We start from the raw sequence: 21,708 nt of genomic DNA on the forward strand, positions 1-21,708 counted from the left end.
GCCGAATAATCCGCGCCGATACGCTGAATCATTTCCGATGCGCGCGTGACCGAGATTACCTCGGGGACACCGGGCTGTATTATTTTTGCGGTCGGTTTTTCGTCGACAGGTTTTTCTCGGCGGTGCCGACGCGTTTGATGCTGTTCTAGTTCGAGAGCACCGTGGATCTCGGTGTGAAACCTGATTTCGGTTAGTATCGAGTGGGCGTCCGTGTACGTGTTTATCGAATGATTACCGTAAGAATGTCTGAATCATGCAGCTGATGAGAGTAACGCGATCGAGGACGTAAATTGGCTTGCATCGAATTGTTTTTCAGTATCGACATTCACCTGATCTTTAAAAAATCTTACAACCAGTCAGTGATGGATCGTCGGGTATTAGAAACCTGTCTCGTCGATCGTTGGCAGTTACGATCCATATGAATTTCACTTGCGGTTTTAACGAGCGCGACGAATTTCACCGGCTTTAATTACCCTTTAAGAGAACGCTCACGAGCTAGTCTTAATAACGACTATCAGATGCAGATATCGCGAGAGCGATCTCGCGATCCGCCGGAGCCGCGTTAACCGGAAGAATAATTGGTCCCGGTGGTTCCGGGATAACCAGCCGAATTACACGCCAGTGTACACAAAAGCAAAAACGTGTTCCGCAGGAGAAACAGGATAAACGGAACGGTGACCGATCACGGTATGTCATTAAGCGATGCCGGTGGATTCGGAATGTCAGGTAAATGATGCGTATCGCGTAAATAATAGGTGTCGTGGCTGACGGTACGTCCAGTAGAGCGGATGACGCGTAGACGAGGACGAAGAAACGTGAAACGCGGCGACGCGGCACGGCGCGGCGTGGCGCGGCGCGGCGAGGCGGGGTGGGCGTACAACGGGAGAGAAGAGGATCCTAAAAAGAGAAAAATTTCGTACATGTGTGAACAGTGTGACCTAACCGGACGGCGGTGTCCCCCTGAACGTAAACTCGGTCGATTCACGCGGCGGTGCTTAGAGGAGTCTGTTCGGCGTGGAAGGAGCGAGGCGGACCGGAGAGAACACGAGACCGAAGAGGAAACCAGGGGAGAGACGGGGAGAGACAGAGGAGAAAGAAAGAAAGAAAGAAAGAGGCAGAGAGAGAAAGAGAGATGCAGCAGGCTCGTACCAGGTGCCCATACCATCGCGTCACCATGCCGGAATAACGGTGCCTGGATGTCTCATCGGGTTCAATCGCAATCGGCAATCTTCTGCCGCGGAATTTCGCAAGGAAACGACCGTTTTGTCGTCGTGGTAGTCTCCGTCGATTTACGAGCGGCCGCTATTCGTTCGCCCTTGAGTACCGATCGACCCAATGGCCCCCTAGACGTGTCGTTTGATCCGCTGATGCGTGTCTTACGGACTCGTTTCTAATAAAGCCACCGGTGCACGCGTGCCTCGATCCACTTTGATTGCCTCGACCGATCGCGAGACACACGTATTACGGAGCGAGCGAGCGCGCGCGCGCGCGGCTGGGTTCGCTCGGTTTCACCGTGCCCCGAGACCTCTCCGCGGCCGGATGAATCGTAATCATTGAAAACGAGTGTCCTTTGAGGAAAGTAAGACCCCGTTCTTGAAATTCTGCCGGGGATGGAGGAAGGTCGCGCACTTACCGCCGCGGCGGACGCTTGAAAATTCCATGCCACTCGGGGGGGACCCTTCTTTTCCGCGGACCTTTATCGACCGATCCTTTTACGTTCGTTATACGGCGGGTCTAATGGCGGGATTTAAAAGAATCGACTGGAGTTGTAACCCTGGAATCGTTTTCAATGAAACGATCCCGGCCAGCTCCGCGGAAGTTTAAGCGCGCATAATAACTGTACGGGAATTACGAAAGATCGATTTTCTTTTACGCGTTTTAATAGATCGATATTTTAATGACACTACGAAACGAGTCCGACGGTTTTTTCAGCGCGCGCCGGGAGAAAAAGCCGGGCCGACTGTATATGCGGTCCGCGGAGATAAATTCGAGCATTCTGGTTTTTTCGATTTCTGCGGGCAGCCGCCTCCACGAATGAATAAGCTTCCGCGGTCGGGTAACTCGCGTACAAAGAGCAACGGCGAATGCTTAATATAATCAACCACTTAATTAATGTTTAATTAATACAATTAGGTTTATTAAGGGATGTTGCGTTACTCGCGGTTGTCTGTGATTACTTCAGATATTATCTCCGGCACTTTATCATTCCGGAAACCGGCGATAGCGGGGAATTTGAAATAATCATTAGGAACACGGGCTACAGATTGGATTGCATAATTAGCTCAACCAGTTAGAACTGTTATTCAGCTGGGATAATTAAATAAACTAGTCGTAGATCACGGTTCATTCGTTTCGAAGTGTTAATTGGGCACTGTAAAGATATTATCTGAATCGGACGCGAGCTTTTATTTGCTCGATATTTATTTCCGTTTCGGAAAGAACGATACAATTCGTTACAACGATCCCGACACGGCAAATAAGGTATAGCGTAATGACAGTTGAATACTACAGATGTACTACTACTATTGACTCGCTTTACTGGCCGCAAAACCGACACTAACAGCCAATGTAAATCGTATTACCTTACGCAAATTGAACCGAACTTGCGACCGTAATTTCGAATGGAAATAGCGCTGTCTGCACCCACCGTTCCGGCCAATCGAAACCTTCGCCGATAAGACACAAATTGTTTTCCGCGTGTCCGCGAGTGCGTTTTCTATTGCTTTCTAATTATCCGGCGAGAACAGTGCCTCTCGATTATTCGATACGATCGGCAACCCCGGGCGAACTTTTGCCGCGATACACTCGATAATTGTCCAACGCCGGACGATTGAAGCCAAAGAAATTGTGAACTTCGAGGTGAAAGCAACAAACCCCGTTCCCCGCGAACGCCGACCGTAAAACGTCCGCTGATCTTCCAGCAATTTAAGAATTGAGGTTTAACGACGTATAAAGAATTTCATGAAGCCCAATCACCGAAGTAATTAATGAAGATACTTGAACTCGAAACGATAACTCCTCCGACAACTTGCAGTCGCTTCTAAGCTACGAGTTTACTGTTTCCGCGACTTTCCCTGAAGAACTTCCTCCGAGCGATTGAATTTTTCAAACGGAACGCGCTGTGTGCTGTTTTCATGTTTTCGATGATCCCTGTTAACGATCCGATCATTATCTGACGGCAACGCGTTCGAGTTGAAGATATTTGACGCGAGGCGGTGAGAGAGAAAAATATAGATATCTGCGTAATTTAACGTGTCGCTTCGATTTATTGCTCGGATCGGCATTGGTGTAACTGTGATTCCGTGCTGGCGAGCACAGAACAAACGAAACGTACGAATCGCTGGTGCGAACGTTTAATGGGCACGCGACTTATCGCATAACGGCGTAAGGCTGTTCCCGATACTGGTTCTCGGTCAAACGGATTCTCAAAGTTATGCAGACGATTATAAGAGTGCGGCTCGAATGCCTCTCGGCGTGATGTACACTCGCCCCCTTTGATCTACCTGAAATTTATGAACGCTGTCCGCGTCCCGAAGAAAATCCACGATGCTGATTTAATTTGTACCAGTTTATCGCGTGAAAGGGCAAGAGAAAGCCGCTCTGAGTCGACGCTAAATTGCCAAAGGTTATCACTCAGCACGGTCTACGATACCGTGGGGCCGACCCGCGCTCGTGACTCTTCCAACGATCTATCCTCAAACTCATATTTCCCATTAACAATTTCCTCGTGCCTAATTGTTCTCGCTGACAGCTCCGATTTTACGATCGCCGGGCACTTGAAACTTACCGGCGCAACGTATTACTGCTATTCTAACGAAGATTCGTGCACATTCACGGTTTTATATACCGATTTATAGAGCCAAGAATTATTCAGAAATTGATTCCCCCCGTTTTCGGTCTTAATGGAGTATAAATCAAGATCGTACTTCCCCGAGTACTAATTAAAAATTATTCCTGCCGTTGGTTTATCGCGCGTTCGAGTGTTTTATAAATGCATAAAATCCCGAGTCTGATTACGATGATTATGATAATAACGACCGAGTAAATTGTAGATACTGAGGTGTAGATCTCTATTCATTGTTCGTATCTGGGATAGCTATGGAAATGAACGCTTTTACAATGGAGAAATGTTTTCACACGTAAGCGAGAGAATGACTTATTTACATATGAACTTGAGCTAAACGAGCACATACAGAAACCCTATAAAATTCAACTAACTTCTCAAACAATGATCTTGCATTTGACGGATTCCGATCAAACTTCATGAAAGTGATATAGTTTCAACAGTATAGTACAGAATACGGTAATTCCACCTAATTAGAGCATACCTTAATCAGCGATAATCGAAAATTACGCTGTTTAACCTATCACTTCAGAATTCCTCTATACTTCCCATCATTTGCTTCCCAATAATCCCCCAAAACGCCACGCAATCGTACATGACATCATCTCTGAATAACTCTCGCTAAAGATCAAGTAAACGAAACGGTGTCAAAGCCACTAGCAAACTGTCGAAAATTTGTCCAACGTCGGAAAACAAAACAAGCCGAAAGTTCCTCAGCGTCCCTGTCGAGATTGCTTCCGCGTCTGGCCATCCGCGATTCTTCGGATCCATCGTTCGCGGCTGGGTTAATCAAGTTGTCTCTAAATACACGAAATAACGTATCCGTCTGGCGCGCCGTTCGATCAGACGCATACCAATCAATCCGTGAACGTCTTCCTCTTCCCAGGAGCGTCGCATCGATTCGCGGCGCCGTAGGAGCGAGCGAGCGACGCGGGGGCCAGAAGAAAGTGCACGACTCGTTACGTAATTATTCGATGCTCGTCGTCGTGACGCAGACGGGTCTGGCGAGTCGTCGCTTTAAAACGATGCCAGGGTGCCTTTAAGCAGCGTCACTGGCACCGGGCACCGCCGCCGCCGACGCCGCCGCCGCCGCCGGTTTCTCTGGCGGCCGCTGGCTGTCGGTGATCACCAATCGCAGCGGAATCGTGCGGAGCCTCCGTTAATGGTACGTTCCGTACGGGTTCGACGCGCGGTGCGTCGACCAGGAAAATGCGAGGAGTCGGATAACCAGGAAACTGGTTTATGCGTGGTTACGCTCCGCGCCTCTAAGTGGCTACCCACTACCATCTATAGATGTTACGTGTTCACGGATACTGTTAGAGAGAAACACTTAGGAGGGGATTGGCTGGAACGAAATAAAGGTGGACTGGCCATTAGATAGAACGGTGGCAAACGATAAGGACAGAGAAAAGAAGCGGTTACCTTGGCGTGCACGTAGCCTCCTGCGATCACGAACCCGTCAAGGTAGTGGGGTGATTGAGCCGGGAGGATGAAGTTCAAGGAAAATAGTGTATAGAATTTCGAGAAGAGGCTATTTGCTTCTACACAATCCCCCCCGCCCCTCCTCCCTCTGCCGCCGCCTGTTTCGCAATCAACCGGCCTGACTGCTGATGGATTCAACGGAAGAATGGATGAACGCTCTGGCACCAGATGGATAAAGCGTACCAAAGTAATGCGGTAATTAAACTTTGCTCGTATTACGCCAGAGCTAGGTCCTCTGCCCGTTCTCTCCTTCCCTTCCTCCCCCCCTCTCTCTCTTTTGTCTTCTCTCTTCTTTCCGCCGTCCGACCCGTGTCTTCGTCTCTTTCCCTTTATAGGTGTACGTATTATTCTCCTTCTCGTTTCCACCTTGGTCCCCAGCGCGTTCTCCAAGAGGATGTCGCGGAGAGATTGATGGTGACCCTACGTTGTCAGCCTCTCTCTCCCTCTTTCCCTCTCTGTCTCCCTTCGCCCCCGTTTCGCCGCCATTCGCGTCCACCTTGCTCGCAGCTCTCTTTCGTTGTCCCACTCAAGTTGCACGCCGTGCCAGTGACGTTTCTGGTTTTGCTGTCTCTCCTAGGAACCGCTCGCCCCTTATCGCGACGGTACACAGCCGGGAGGTGACGCGCCGCGACTCGCGTGTTTAATCACGATAAAAGATCTTGTCGCCGGGCCAAGGGGGGCTTGGCCGCCCCGCGATCCGTGAGCTCGGCTCGCCAACACCCGCGAGAATGATTTATTTGCATAAAGGTTGGACCCGGCCGCGTTCGGGGTGTCACGCTCTCCCCCGGGCTTGCTTCTCTTATTTTCCGCGTCCTTGACGACGCCATCGACGACTCCTGCGCTCCTTTTCGACGAGTACCGTACGCCGGACTCCGATTCTGTCTCGTTCAACGACGACGGAGAGGAAAAAGGGTGCGCGCCGTCTGAGACAGCCGGTATTTGCTAGACGAAAGAAAGGTCCGAATGAACGTGCTCCGGGAGATTGATATTTTCAAAGCTGCGAACGATTTTCTGGAAACGATGTATCTGTGTTTCGTTTCTTTTTATCGTAACAATGATTATCATTTTTGTCTATTTAAAGTTTCATCGAAACTTTTACCACTGTTATAACTATACATGAAATTTACATAAAGTACAGTAATCATCTTTTTGGAGGATACTGTAGAATACCGTAAATTAAACGTTTAATGTCACACTTTTAGATTATATTTGCTTAAAACATTGCTGGGCAAGTGGACACGCTTGACTATTGTGAATCAGCGATCTAATATTCAACGGTGACAGTATCTGTTCAATTTTTCCAATAGTTTAACTCATTGAGTTGTCATTACCAACTTCTCATTACCATAAGAATTTACGCAAATTACAGTAAGTTCACGAGACAAATTTGTCTTTGAAAGCGATGGTTTATAACTGCCCCTAAGCCGATATTGATATCAGCGGAGAAACGATGACTTATATCGAGGAAATCGATGGCCTCCATAGAAATGAAAAATTGTTACAATGTTTCTTGGGACCCCTCCCGATAGCTCATACGTCTATACTTTCGCATGGCCGGCATTAATGCGAATTATGCATACGCTATCATTGAATAAGGTTGCTTGTGCAACGCCTATCCATTTCAATGCCTGCAACATGCACCCGGTTTGCATCTAAATCGATGAAAGGATACTTCTACGCGCAACCGTGTATTCACGTAAACTTGCTAGTCGGTTGCTTTCGCTGCCTCGATTGCTACCTACACGGCAAACGTAGCGTTATCGAATCTTCCACTCGAATCACGGGCATTCGCAGCAATGATGTTGCGTGCGTTTTCTGCTCCAAGGGGGGCAACGATTTTCCAGAGCTACGATGATTTCAGTATGAAACGGGTAATGAACGGTGTTGTCGGTGAAATTTCTAATGCTCGGCGTTTTGAATTTTTGTTTAAGCCGAGTTCGAAGATCAAGGTTGATAATGAAATATCCGCCGCGTTGCAGTGCAGATCGGTGCCTTAGATAAGCCGCGCGTCGCTGTCGCTCGCGTTTACGTAATTTTAACGAGCGCACGCGTCGATTTTCCGGAGCTACGATGATTCCAGTGCGAAACGGGTAATGAACAGTGTTGTCGGTGAAATTTCTAACGCTCGGCGTTTTGAATTTTTGTTTACAAGTTCGAAGATCAAGGTTGATAATGAACTATCCGCCGCGTTGCAGTGCAGATCGGTGGCTCAGATTAGCCGCGCGTCGCCGTCGCCCGCGTTTACGTAATTTCAACGAGCGCGCACTTTCGCGTGCGGTTTATTAGAAGTTTTAACAGGACAAACGGTGTTTTTTTTTTGCCGTGCGGTTTATGCAAATATTAATTCACGCGCGGTCGTCGAGCTTCTGAAATTCGGAAATTCGACGTGGCTACACGTTTTATGCGTTTTTTCGCGCTAGCTGTTCCCGTCACGCATCACACCGAAGCTGTACCGCATTTTACGGCCAGGGAAATTAAACGCGGAGCGCAACACACACCGGTAATAATCGTAGCAAGTTTTATAGCGACAACTCGCCGGCTCTTCGCGGTCCCGTGCGTTTCTTTCGCGGAGCTTCCAAAAGGACGGCTACTTTTCGACATGCCGGGAAACAAAAGTCAGCGCGGCGCGCTTTACGATTGATTGCTTTCCGTGCGAACATCCTCGACGGAAAAGCGGCGGTTTTACTCCGACATCGAAGAAATAAATGAATTTCGATATTTCTTAATCGCAAGCGGATACCCTACGTCCAGAGTTTGTCCGCACGTTTACGATCGAAGGGACCGAAGAGGCAATTAAACGAAGGAAGTATGAAAACCCGAAGATCTTCGTGATTTTCTTCAATATTTTCTTGCGTATCAATCATTAAATCCTCCGCTCCCTGCCGGCCGTAATGCCGGCGCGGCGAACACGCGTGTTTACGTGCCCGGAGGAATAACGTATGGATTCATAATGCATCGCTGAGACATTACTAATTAAAGAGCGCCCGTGTGGTCGCCTAATAACTTAATAAAGTCCCGGAGAACGGTGATCAAACCGTGGCAGAGGGCTGTAATTCGTACGAATGATGGTTCTGTTGTGAATCGTCTTGGACCGCGGCACGATAAGAAAAGTGGAAATGAAAAACGATTAAAGGAAGGTGTTCCTACAAGGTCGTGAGACACTTGCGTGTCTGAGTAGTTAAACCTCTCTCTCTCTCCCCTGCCTCTGCTGCTCCCCGCCGCCCCCCTGTCCCGGCCGGTCGACGTGTAATGGCACTACCGCTCTCTGTGATTGTCATTACCGTTGCTTTCCACGTTCATCAGTTTCTTACGGCCGTGTGCCGCGTGGGTTTACCTGGCGGCTGGAGCCAGCCAGCCAGCCAGCCAGCCAGCCAGCCAGCCAGCCAGCCTCTAGTCGTTCCACCTCCTAGGAAAACGTTGATCGCGGATAAAGCCTCTCCGCTCGGAAACAATATAGCTCGAGTCCTTTTATGCGATTGCACTCGTTTCTTTGCCTTCGAGTCCCTTCCTGTTCACCCACGACGCATTTCAAACGGTTTATTCCGCCGCGTCCCGTTTCTCGAAATCGCGCGGCAAGAACGCAATTAAAGGTACTGCCGCCGCGGAACAAAACCGCGCGCGCCGTGTGAAGGAAGGGAAACGATCGGGAAGAGTAAGAGAGGGAGAGAGAGAGAGGAACGGTGGCAATTAACTCACCTTTTCGTATAATCGATAACCCCGACGAAGCCCCGCCGCGGGATCGTCGAACGTAAATTTCATCGGGCAAGACGACGACAACTACCGACGCCGCCGCCATTCTGCCTACAACCACCGACACTTTCCGACCCCCGCCGCCCCCCGCGCTTCGATCCTGCGGAACGTACGTTCCCGACGCTTGATTTACCAAACCGCTCAGCCGCCGCTTCCTCTCTCTTCCTCGTTCCTCGGTGAAACAGCGGTTTGTTCGAGTCTTTCGAGGGAATCAACCCCCTGCCCGCCTACATCATCCGCGCCGGATCCCCTTTGGAAACTTTTCCACGACTTACGTCGCCGTCGTCGTCTTCGTCGTCGTCCGGGTCGGAGTAACAGTTGCCGTCTCCGTGAAGCCTTAATTGCTTTCAGATCTCTCGCTGCTTGTACAGGGTAACCCCCGGGATCCCAGGCGACCTCAAATTATCCGTAAATTTATTCTGTGCGGATAAATACTTTCAATTAAGATTTGCCGGATATCTGTTCCTAGAAATCGAGTGTATCTCGATTTGCTTTGCCGTTCATCCGGGATTAGGCTTGTTTTCGAGAACCGTGCAACGGCTGGATTCGGATGAATGCGAGTTAATTGTGGTAAATGAAGTGTGATGTTGCTGATCGGATTCTTTTTGTGTCTTATCGGCGATTGAGACTTCACGAATTGTTGGACGCATCTGTTCCGGAACAGATCGATGAAAATGTGTTGTACTTTTTGCTTGTAATTGCTCTTGTTCTATATAACGAACATTATTGAATTAGAAATTCTTAATGATTTCATCTTTTGTCGGTGAGGTTAGAAATGTGTTGAACCTTGTGCACTCCAAAAATTTGTCACTAGAAATATTCCATTTATTTTTATGAGATATAGATGACATTTTTTTAAACTGAACGAGGAATCTATTCACAAAATAAGGGGAACAATGGTATTTTATTTCCACATTTCACGCATCGACAGATTACTCAAGATTTAATGTTAACACTAGATTTACGGAACCCGTCAATTTGACGGGTACCGAATTTTTTTAAACGTTATTTAGTAGCAGTTTAGATAGATAAACGTCCGTGAATCTGGTGTTAAATATGAAATTTTACAATTTTAATACATCAATCGCTTAGATTATTCGCTTAGATTGCAATAGAGGACACGGGCTTTACAATGCAGAAGCGCATCCATAACGAAAAGAACTCTTTTATTCAAGCGGCCTGCGAGGTCTAAAGTCAACCTGTTACCTGCACACGCGACCAAATTCCAATCTGAGTTTATGGCGTTTGGACGAAACAGGTTTCTCCCGTGACCCTATTCTTCTTAATGTCGGTGAACTCCTTAAAATTCTACGTACACCGATCCCAGCCGGACTCTGCGTTCTTCTTCGATTTTCTTCCTCGAATAGCCTCTCTCAAAGACAATAATTGCACGCATTTTTGTTCCATAGAAGTCGTGAAATGGAGTAATTAAAATGCCTGAAATTGTATTTCCCCGGAAATACAACCAATCCGTTCATTGAACTTTAACGCACGCATAAAATTGCGGATGTTTTAAAGATTGTCCATTGTTTAAATTATTAATCTGAATTTTATGCAGGGAAATGAATTTTCCATAAACAGTTTCGCGAAATTCTTTAATTTTCACGACAGTTAATCGAACTTTTTTCAAACGAATAGCGGAGGAAAAATTACACAGCGAACTTTTACATTGAAAATGAGTAAAAATAATTAATAATAGGCTCTCATATACCCGCATTTACAAGAATCATTCTGCGAGATCGTTTGTTCGCGATGAATGGCGTCTTTCGAACAATAAAACTCGAACCGATCGCGCGCAAATGTAAACCTTTTACAGTCGCGTTTGAAATTAATGATTTTTACTTTGCGTGCAACGAACCGGCACACGGTCGCGTCGCGTCGCGTCGCGTCGCGTGGCGTCGCGTCGCGCGAAAGATAATTGTACAAAAGCCATTGGTCCTTGACGCCATGAAAAACGAGCCTGCAACGGCACCGCTATGAATGTCAGTGAACCAGCTGCCGTTTTATAATATGAATAGCCGTAATTGAAGTACATTTTAATAACGCGACATCAATCAAATTACAGCCCGCAAAAAAATGGTCGGGCAGAGCGCGCGTGTACGCGATCGTAATTCCATGCGGATGATATGGTGGCCGAACGAATGAGACATGACGCGAGCTGCGTAGCCGTATGTCAAATTGGCGCACTGGTAATGACTGAATAATGCATTCATACTGTGAAGAGCCCCTCTATTAGCATTGTTAATGTATTGTGGTACACGTTATAGAATCTATTTGATTGTACAACATTCATACGTTCGACCTAATGGAAAATTGTTAGCTTTAATACTGTCACTCGCCTATTACGGCCACGGTTATGGCAGATGCATGGAGTTATGAATTGGAATTAATTGGGAATTGTTTAGTTCCTCGAGTAATGAAATTTATATAAGTACATAATACATAAATTGCGCTGTACACCGCCGATACACGCCGTTATGCGAGCCCCGTACGTTTGATCGATTGTTTTGACCAGCCTAATTAAGCGGTTTTAACGAAGACACGCGGGCTTATCGCGCAACTGTGCCCCGTTCACGCGATTTCCATGAAACTTTCATTAACGATATGTGCACATTTTTACCGGCTAATAAAGCTGACGTTGTTAAATCCATCTGTGAATAGAATTCCTATTAACTTCGTAACGTTCGAGACCTTCTATTTTTTTTCGAAACGATAAATTTATACAATTAAACGCATACTCGAGCGTTAACTCTGCATTATAACACCGAATTTCGAATGGATATCGGACGATCTTCAATACCATTAAATAACCTTTTCGCGTTCTGCGATTCATTATTCGATAATCCATTGCTGTAATTATTCGAACCGCACTCTAATCATCTCATTTTCCTCGAATTACATCATTTTATCCGGGTTTGGTGAGTTTGTAAAGTGTTCGGTGGCCTCCTAAAGTCGACTAATTGAAGCTTCGTAGAATTGCCCAATTAAACACAATCCCGGATTAAATCCGTGTACACTTCAAATATTCCCTGTATTTTCACATTTTTCTCTTCTCCATCGTCGATGTTTGGAAATTCCCATAACTCGAAATAATTAACGCAATTACATGCAAAATAGCGCGTTGTTTCACCGCGAAGCAAACCGTGCAATTCCGTTCCTGCCCCTCGTTTTGTTTTTCCCCGGCGCGGAGAAAAGAAAAAAGACCATCGACGAGCCGGCTATTTATAATATAAACATCTCCATATAATTTGACACGGTAATAGTTGCTCCGAGGCAGTTACGTGAAAATAAATCCGGTCATGGTTTGCTTGTCCCCGGCAGAAACGTAACCAACGATTCTTCCGTTGCACAAATAAGTCTCGCGGGGCTTTACAGCACGCTGATTCCACGTTTTTATCTTTAAGTGAACGTTCCAGTTTTCTGTTTCCATTCAAACTGATATTCCACTTTTGCTTGGGACTCGGCGTCTGATTGAAAGCAACTCTTTTATGGCGAGCGCATCTACCTGGAAGAGCTCGCCCCGCCGCGTCCGTGAAAGATTATTTCACGTACACTTTGACGTAGATTTCTCTAATGGTGTAACGAACCCTTTTTTACTTTTGTTCCGCGCCGCGATGTAGACCGATGTTCGAGATAGCAGGTTGCCCGTAAAGGTAAACACGAGAAAGCGCCGCGCTTTCGGGGAAATTTTCAAACGGAATTTTCGGTACTCCCGTTTACAAACGGCGAACATTTTCCTCGAAGTAATCCGTTCCGACGCTGTTATTTTCCGAGGTTACACGGGTCTTTTGAACGCGAAATTCCCCGATCGAATTGGGTAGATTCGCCGGGAAATCGTATATCTTCGTTCGCACCGAAATTCCCGGGAGTGTAGTGGGAATCCTTCCCATTATCGCTTAAGATAATTGAAGGCTGGATGGAGCTTCCGTAGATCGATCGTTAAATCGTTTATGCGATCTGGCATTATTAACATCGACCAATGAACGCAACCTTTTACGCGTCCGATTTTTATGGAATCGATTAGAATTTCAATAACCGAGTTATTTTATACACTTTGAAGATTATTTTATAGCGTTATTGCTTTATTATCGTAAAACATTGGTCGTAAGAACGCTTCAACGCGTACATTCGAATTTCAAGTATTGTAACTGCACAGAGTGTTTCCATAAGAATTAGTATTTAATTACCTCCGGTGTTTCTGGAGGTAAAAAATGTATTATCCGAAGTTGCTGACGCCAAGCATTTAAATTGGACTATTTTGGTTAATACAATTCCTTCCGTAAATTCGGAAATAACGAAGATAATGACGCAGCATTTTTTACCGAAGCATCCTGTACATTCCGAAAGGTTGCAAATAAAAGAGTCAAAGTGGGAATAATATTATCCTCGGACACGGCAGAAAAACAAGCCGCGGTAATTTACAATATGTTTATGCATTAAATGACTATCCAATTCGAACTGGTAATATTACCAGCAATGAAACTTCCATTCAAGAAAATTTTAATGAGCCCGACTGTACTTTCGCGAACGGTAATCGCGTTATCCTAATTATGTTAATGAAATTATTCGACCGTTCAAAAATACGTTTCCACGGCTGCGATGCTTCGAAGAACCAGCGGTGCGCGTTCTATTTTCGTAACAATTATGCGCAGCCCTGCCTTGAAATTTCTCGTCCGTTGCAATCGAAACAATTTCCCTCAAAGCGAACAGCTCCGCACGATAATGCCTCGGTATCGCCGATAAAACGAAGAAAACGGGGAACAGTTGTTATTTTATCATCTGTCATTAATTACACGGGGGGCAAGTTCAGCCGGGCAAAAGCTGAAAGCGTCCGTTTCCATTTCCGTCTATTCGCGGAGACGAATTCATTGTTTTCGAAAATACTTGGCAAGAATAATGCGCGTTCGTCGGACGTATTAACGGGTGTACCGATTCCCCCCCGTTGAATTCATCGTCCGTTTCCAGGGGAACTCGCGGAGAAATCCCGCGCTGAAAACCGCGCAGCTATTCGACCAATTTCCTATTCGATTAATCGTGAAAAATGATTTCCAGGAAGCTGTTAAAGGATTCCTTCAAACGGCTCGCGCAACGTACGTTAACAATACGGCGTCCGCGCGAGATGCAGATGGCACGGCGAACAATCGAGGGATTCGCGATAATCCAATTTACGAGACGCCCCGATTAAACGGGGAAGATAAAACGCGAAAGGATCGAGAAGGGGGCAGGAAACGGCGCGCGGCGCAGGGATCATCGGGAGGCACTCGAGGCAACGCTGCGGTATTCGAGGCACGTGTAGTCCGCGCATTAGCATCGCGCCGGGGACATTTTTATCGCGCTCGCGGTGCTCCGGCCGCATCGGGTTTCCCGGTGATCCCTTATCATAATTCAAATTTCATCAGCGCGGATAGCGGCGTCCCATCCCGGCGCGGATACTCTACGCGCGACGAGACAAACCGGCGAGACAGCCGCCGGACGGTCATTGATCTCCGTGAATAGACACGTTCGAAGGCGAAAGACCGTCGTAGAGGTTCATTCACGATGATCAATTTATAGACAACCAGTTAAGCTATTTTTGTAATTTACATAAACGTTTTCACGCAGCACGTAGATTCTTTAACCCTTTATGGGCCGAATTTTTGTTCACGATTAGAATAAATATCCACGTATGAACACGAATTAACAATAATTTCATCAAATGAATATATTCTGTAACTTTCAAGTTGCAATGACAAACTTTCTCGCCTGAGCGTATGAAAGTTTAAGTTGACTGGTCGTTTAATTTTATGCGCCAGTTTGAGTGCAAAATGAAGTAAATCAAAGATGCCAATATACTGATATGTGACTTCAAAGTTACATGAGCAGAGGGTTAATAAGGAAAAGACCATTTGTATGTCAGAATGTCGGTTCTCTAATCAGTTAACTAGTTGACTAAAATCCTTTCGAAACTTGTCACGCAATTCGAGAAAAGCTTACGAAAAATGTCTACAAAAATGTTACTATTTATATCAATGTCCTAAAACGTTACAAGTAAACACTTTCATCTGTTGGCGGTGTTATTTGTAGAAATTTTTAGTGGCACTCTTCTAAAGGTTAAACTCCGGAATGATACTAATTTATTACGATCGTCTATTCTTTCCAAAAAACAAGTAATTCTTTTTCCTCGGTTTCCTATTTCCATCCATCCACAATGCCCGATTCCGTTAGGCATTCCACAAGAGATTTTGAACATTCCACAGTTGACCGGTTAACGAGAGCCCACGAGGCACCGTTACACGAACAGAAATATTCGAAACAGAATGAACCATTATATCTGAGGAAAAAACGGGAGTCTTCGAGAGGTGAAAGCTCGACGATCGGTCGTCGATCATCGTCGTCAGCGGATTCGACCGGTAGGCAAACGAGATCACGGGAGTATCGTTCGCTAACCCCTCTGGAACGATCGCGGTAGCGGAGCCCGGGCACGTTCGTTCGTCCTCGTCGTTTCCCCTCTTTCGTCAAGGAGGGAAACGACGAAGAAGAAGAAGAAGAGGAGGAGAAGGAGGGAACGGTCCCTGTCGTTACCCAGGCCATAACGATCGGTCAATGAGGCACAAGCGGAGATTAGTCATCGTTGGGGTACTCGGTAGTCCCGGTAGATGCGTGTGAGTACCCTTCATTAGCTCCAGTCCCGGTGTAAGATCGGCTAATTACGCGGGGATACATAAGGGAACGGCGTCACGCACAATACATTCGCGGTAGTTAATCGGTGGTACGGGAGCCACTCTCCTTCCCGTCTGGCAAAAAGCTGCCGTCATTAGAATGTCAAAACCGGAACCGCGCGAACCGCTCCGTTGTTTACTCGCCTTAAACGCGCGATTCCACGGTGCACGTTCGCGCGCGGCGAAATTGACGGTATTAATCCCACGGACGAGGATGATTAACGCGACCCTTGACGAATCCATTCCGGGCCTGCGCTTCGCGCGGTTCGCGGCGAATCGTTCGGGCGCCGGTGATAAATTGAATAATGATAAAGCAGTAAATATTATTACGGGGTCGTCACGGCGTTCGAGTGTTCGATTCGGCGGAAAACCGCGAGTTAGCGTCTATCCACCGTATCGTCGCAGCTGTAAGACGATGGAAAGCATCGATCACCCGAAACTTCCTGGTTTCAAAGCGCGCTCGAAGACCGATAAATTGAATAATTAAAGAACGAGTCGCGAGAGCGGAAGTCTTCTCGAGATATTCGCCGGTTCTCTTCGCGACCGTTTTTCCGTTCGTCGTTCGGAAGAGAGCCTCCATCGCTGCGGGAGCAGATTTTTCTAGGAATCGTAAGATTTGACCTACTATTTTCGTTACTAAGATTTGGCCTACTATTTTCGTTACTGAGCTCGTGTAATATTTTGCTATCGACAATTCGTAAGAAATACAAAAAATTTTCCATTTTATTTCAGGAAATTTCATTTGAAGACAATACATTGATAATAGAAAAATAGTGGTTTGCTTTGATCCGTGGGTAACGAGCAACATTGATTCTTGTTAGATTAGTTTAGAAATCTTCATCGCGAGTCTCACTCGTCATTGTACGACAAGGGGTTGACCTTACTGTAGGGCTTCCAAAATAAAAACTAAGTCCGTAGTCAGGTTAAATATATTTTAAAAAAGATAAAAAGGAAAACTCTTCAGACGGGGGCTAAATTTGTCAATGGGCCTGGACCGTCTCTCAGGCCCCCGAGTATCGACACGCAAAATGGCGAACCGTCCACACTACCAACGTTTCCCACTGGAAAGTTTTCACTAGAAAATACGTCCTTATCGAGACGATCATTCTAGTTGGACGCATCAGAGTAATCGGTCCGCGGAGTAACGATATAAAATTGCTCGTAGAGAATTAACATTCTCGCGTTTCTTTGTATCGCTTCGAATCACTGGTGATCGATAAAAGTGGATGAAGTGATTCGACGTGCTTATCTCGATTCCAGAGTCGGCTCGAGAGTTTTTCTCTCGTGGCCGATGGATATTAGCCGCGAGGAGGGAAGCGGAAAACGCCGCCGACTTCAGAGGCTCTCGGTGCTCTGTTTAAACATACCGCGAGGGGATTAATGAACCGTCCGTCGGCGGTTGTTTTAATAATCCATAATGTGTCCAAGAAAAGGGCGCGCGAACATGCCCATGAATGGGAAGACCGCGAGGAGGCTCACCGACGACACCGAGGAGCAAAAGAAAAGGGAGAGGTAACATATTCTAAAATAACATCGAACGTCGGACATTCTATAAAAGAATAATAGCCGCGGGGAAATAGGAGCGTTCACCTCGGGACCAAATACGAAACCGGAGCAATTTTCTTCTCTCGTAAAAATGAATATTGTCCCGGAGTTCTTCGCGAGCCCTTGTAACGTACCATCGTATAGTTTTTAATCCTTGGATCTTCCCCCCCTCCTTCTTTTCCTTTTTTTTTTTTATACGAGACCGAGCGCATGCACATACGCGCATTATACAGCGGCGCGCGTACATGCATCACAAGCATCTCGTACTCTCGTTCGGTTTTAACGATTACCCCGCCGTCTAACTAGTTCTTCCAATATCCTGTATTATTAGGAATTTACATATTTATGCGCACGTAAAGCGGTTGCTCCCAGCATATGATTTCATTCGAAGTCCTTTAATATAAAGTTCAACGGCGGTCCGGCGTCCGCGGGTACCGCGGGTAAGTAACGGCCGAAGACAACGACCGCCTTGTTTACGATTATCATAAATACGATCTAGTAACTTCTTCCTGTCCTCTACCGCGATGCGACGCGAATCAATTTCTTTGGCCGGAGTCCTTATAATCGTCCGCGACGAATTATCGTCCACACCGGCCGGCGCGGCCTCGTCGTGCACGCCGCGACGTTTCAACGGCTATAAACGGTTCCCTTCGAAGTTGGGAAATGTAAAGGGCGGCTTGAAATCGAACATCCAGTGGAGGCTGACGCGCGGAGGCGAATTTAGTTTGAAAAATCTCTCATTGTCGCAATAAAATCAGATAATGAAGTGTATACTCGTTAAATGCAGGCGACATGCACTTAAAATATACCCTAACGAAAAACTAAAGCGAAACGAAGAAGAATCACATGTTTGTCTCAAAAAATAAATCCATCGTTGAAAGAGTTAGCGCCATTAACCCCTTGACCTAAACGAGACTCGTGAAGATCTTCAACGTGATTCAACAAATATATTACTCAGTTCATTCGAATTCAAATATTATTCCTCCGTAATCAACTACTATACTTAAAAGAAAACATAGGCATAACATATGCTTAGAATATTCCTCTTTTTCCAATAAATCGTCAATGACAAAGTAGCCGTATCGTTCAGAGTTGAGAAAGAAATATCCCAAGGGGTTAAGAGTCTCAAGATGACGCGTACACTCGTCGAACACAGTTAACCGGTTAAATCGATAATATTCCGTGACTCAGAAAAAATGACGGCACACCGAGGAAGAGAAAAGTTCGTCGGCCTGGTCCGTGGGCGATGAAATTCGACGGGTATCTGACGAAACAGGAAATCAGCCGTCAGCATCGCCAATAAGGAAGCCAATCCGATAGAGATTAAACCTCGCCGGTGGAAAGGGCCTGACGCGGCGGAAAGTCCGCGCCCCAAGAATCCCGATTATCAGCGCGGCAATTAAATCACTCCCTTTTCCACAATTACCCCGGGGGATAAGAATGCCTCGGATTCCAGGCGGCGGCGGCGGCGCGCGAGCCCGCCGAACGGAACGCCCGCTAAACCGGATCATTCTTTAATGGAGGCCGAGCCGTGTAGGTACCTATCGGCCGTTATTGAATTAACAGCCCGGGCTGCGGCGCTGGCCGAAGCTTGGCCCTGCGATGACGTTGTAATTTAACGCTCCAGCTGTAGCGCGCGCGTCCCGACTGAAAAACCGCGGTCCTGACCGCGCGTCGACCACCGGGACGAGAAATCTCGACGGAGAGCGGAGGGTCGCGGATTTATCGCCGCGATCCGACGGACGCCGTATCTTATCGCCACCGAACGCGCTCCAAAAGTTTCGGGACCGACCGGACGAAATATAAATTATTCATTCATTCGGGGATATCTGTTCGCACGACTCCGCGCGTAATCCCTGCCGCGAGACATACGCGACAACGGTTCGTTACGATTTTCGACTTTGCTAGTCGGTTCCTCGAGCATGGCAGTTTAAATATCGAGAAGCTTTTAACCCTTGCGGAAGATTCTTTGGAATGTAGAAAAGCTTCGACGGATGAAGGTGAATTATATATAGATTGCGTAAATAATAGCAGAAACGGAAGCTATGTGCTAATATCTTGCTGTCCGAGTAATTAAATAGCGACTTAGTCTTCCAAATCTGTTTCATCTCGCCGAAATGTCCACATTCGTCCGTAGAGGGTTAATAACTGTACCGAGTATTTCAAAAAGTGGAATAGTACCGTTTATTTAATACGATTAATATATAATCTCCATGAAAATTGTAACAATTGATTATTTTTAGGTTCTTCAGACATTCATTATAGTAGTCAAGTAAAACTATTGATTTTCAAGATAATTTTGAGTATTCGATGCCTTTAAGATATCAATAATTGCGGAACAGACAAATGAAAACCAGTCATTTTGACTGGCACGGTAGTTCTAGTGTTAAAAAGTAATATTCAAACCAAGTTTTTTACCATTTCATTATTCTGCCCATAAAATCTTGTCTTATATTCAGTTTGTTGAATTTTCGTGCTTGGAAGGTCTGGTTTCTAGAATAAATAGGTAAATTAGGGTACTATTTCGGTGAAATCAGTTATGAAATTAGAGAGCAGTATCTTTCGAGAAACTAAAATGTATAGAGATCGAAAATTTAGATCCACGTTTCTCGAAGTAGAAAAGAGATTTCTCGTATTACGAAAATTCTGTACCCTTCCCCGAAGTTGAAATGGCAGAACGAATCGTCACGACTGATAGACGTGCGATCATACACATTTCAATCCGGTGTACGCCGGAGCTGCGCCACGACGGATTTTACGAGGAAGTCGTACCGCGATCAGCCGATCACGTCGTACGACAGTCTCTCCGCGTACGTTACGATTATCGTTCAGAAAGTCGTCACAAACAAAGTTGTACAACTCGTCGCGCGATAGACCGTAATGTCTACGGGCTTCTTAACACTTAAGCCGTGTTAGTACAATAGTTTAGGTTTAAGACTTCGATTCCGCCGGAATGACGCCACTTTAAAAATTGCACGCGAGCCACCGTAAACGCGAAACCGACCGAACGATTCGTTACCAGTTTTACTGTGTGCCGCGTTCTCCGTACAATGGAAAGGAAAAATATACAGTAGGTAGGAAAATTTATTGAATCATTAAAATTTTTATAGTATTCTTCATTCTGCATCATAAACGGTAAGATATGACAACTAATAATAATACTATTCTACATTGTTTAACCTAAACGTTTCCTAAATATTGTATATCTCTTCTCGTTTTATTGTTATAAATAAATATGCAACGAATCGGTTTTATACCATCTTTCGAGATACAGTTTTCTTAACACTAGAACTACAGTACCAGTCAAAATGACTGGTTTCAGTTTTTGTTTCGTAATTATTGATATCTTCAAAGCATTGAATATTCGATATTTATTTTGAAAATAATATTACTACAATATTCGTAGCGATTACATTTCAATCGTATCAAATGCTCGGTAGTTGTAGTGTTCAGTTTAAAGGATGTCTAACATTTTGTCTAAAATCTGTTTGCTTTGCAAACTAAATGAAGTTACTTTAATATCGATTCTACTCATTTTCCGCAATAATTGAGATCGATTTTGTGCAATTGCTCGACAATTCTCCTCTGTAACTCACGAAGCTACCCGACTCACACGAATCTTGTACTATTCCTTTTAAAAGTATGACATAGAAGATATGGATCTTCATAATTGAATCGAGACCGGGACTTTTACGAGGCTGTTTCGAAACACGTTTTCATGTACATAGCCAATTTCCTGCAGTTTTCGCTTTATGTGACCTTAAACAATGTGAAATGTTAGTATCACGATTATTTTTATACCGTACCATCCGAGATATAAAATGAAGTATTATACAATAATATTAATAATTCAATCAATTTTGCTACCCACTGTATTTGATTACAAACACAATACACTCCGTTATAACGGGATTAATATCAAAATGTCAAATGCAATTAATTAATACCACAAGTTTCTTTGCCAACGCGGTATTACATCATTGCCTTTAACAACTCTCCATAATAAAAAAGAATGGTAAATATTGTTAAGCTTATCCACGCATTTAATTGATTTAAAAGCGAACGTTGAACGCGACAGGAGAGTGTATCGTTCATTGGTACGTTCAATATGTTTGCTACGTATCCTCTATTTTCATTCGCCAACCGAATATCCGAAGTCCCCCCGATTCGCATACTTTAAATTAATTCCTGCCTTTACATCGTGGTCGTGTTTGCTCGTTGACAACGTTTCACGGGCGCGTAGCGTTTATTTCATTATTATCCCCGTATTAATCAAAGAACCTGCCGTTCCCGTTCGCGCACCGCGCGAATTTTGTTTCATACCGAAGACGCTCTGTACATACGGGTTTCGCGAATGGCGGTCAATATTTGCAATGGAACATCGCCGGG

At 45.6% G+C, this 21,708-nt stretch overlaps 1 protein-coding gene across 1 annotated transcript in view; it reads left to right on the forward strand.

Moving 5' to 3' along the window:
• LOC116429211 (autophagy-related protein 16-1-like) overlaps positions 1–21,708 on the forward strand; it is a 332,302-nt gene that overhangs the window by 39,329 nt on the left and 271,265 nt on the right. The window lies entirely within an intron of this gene.

Source organism: Nomia melanderi, chromosome 3 (genome assembly GCF_051020985.1).
Source record: "Nomia melanderi isolate GNS246 chromosome 3, iyNomMela1, whole genome shotgun sequence".
Lineage (NCBI taxonomy): Eukaryota > Metazoa > Arthropoda > Insecta > Hymenoptera > Halictidae > Nomia > Nomia melanderi.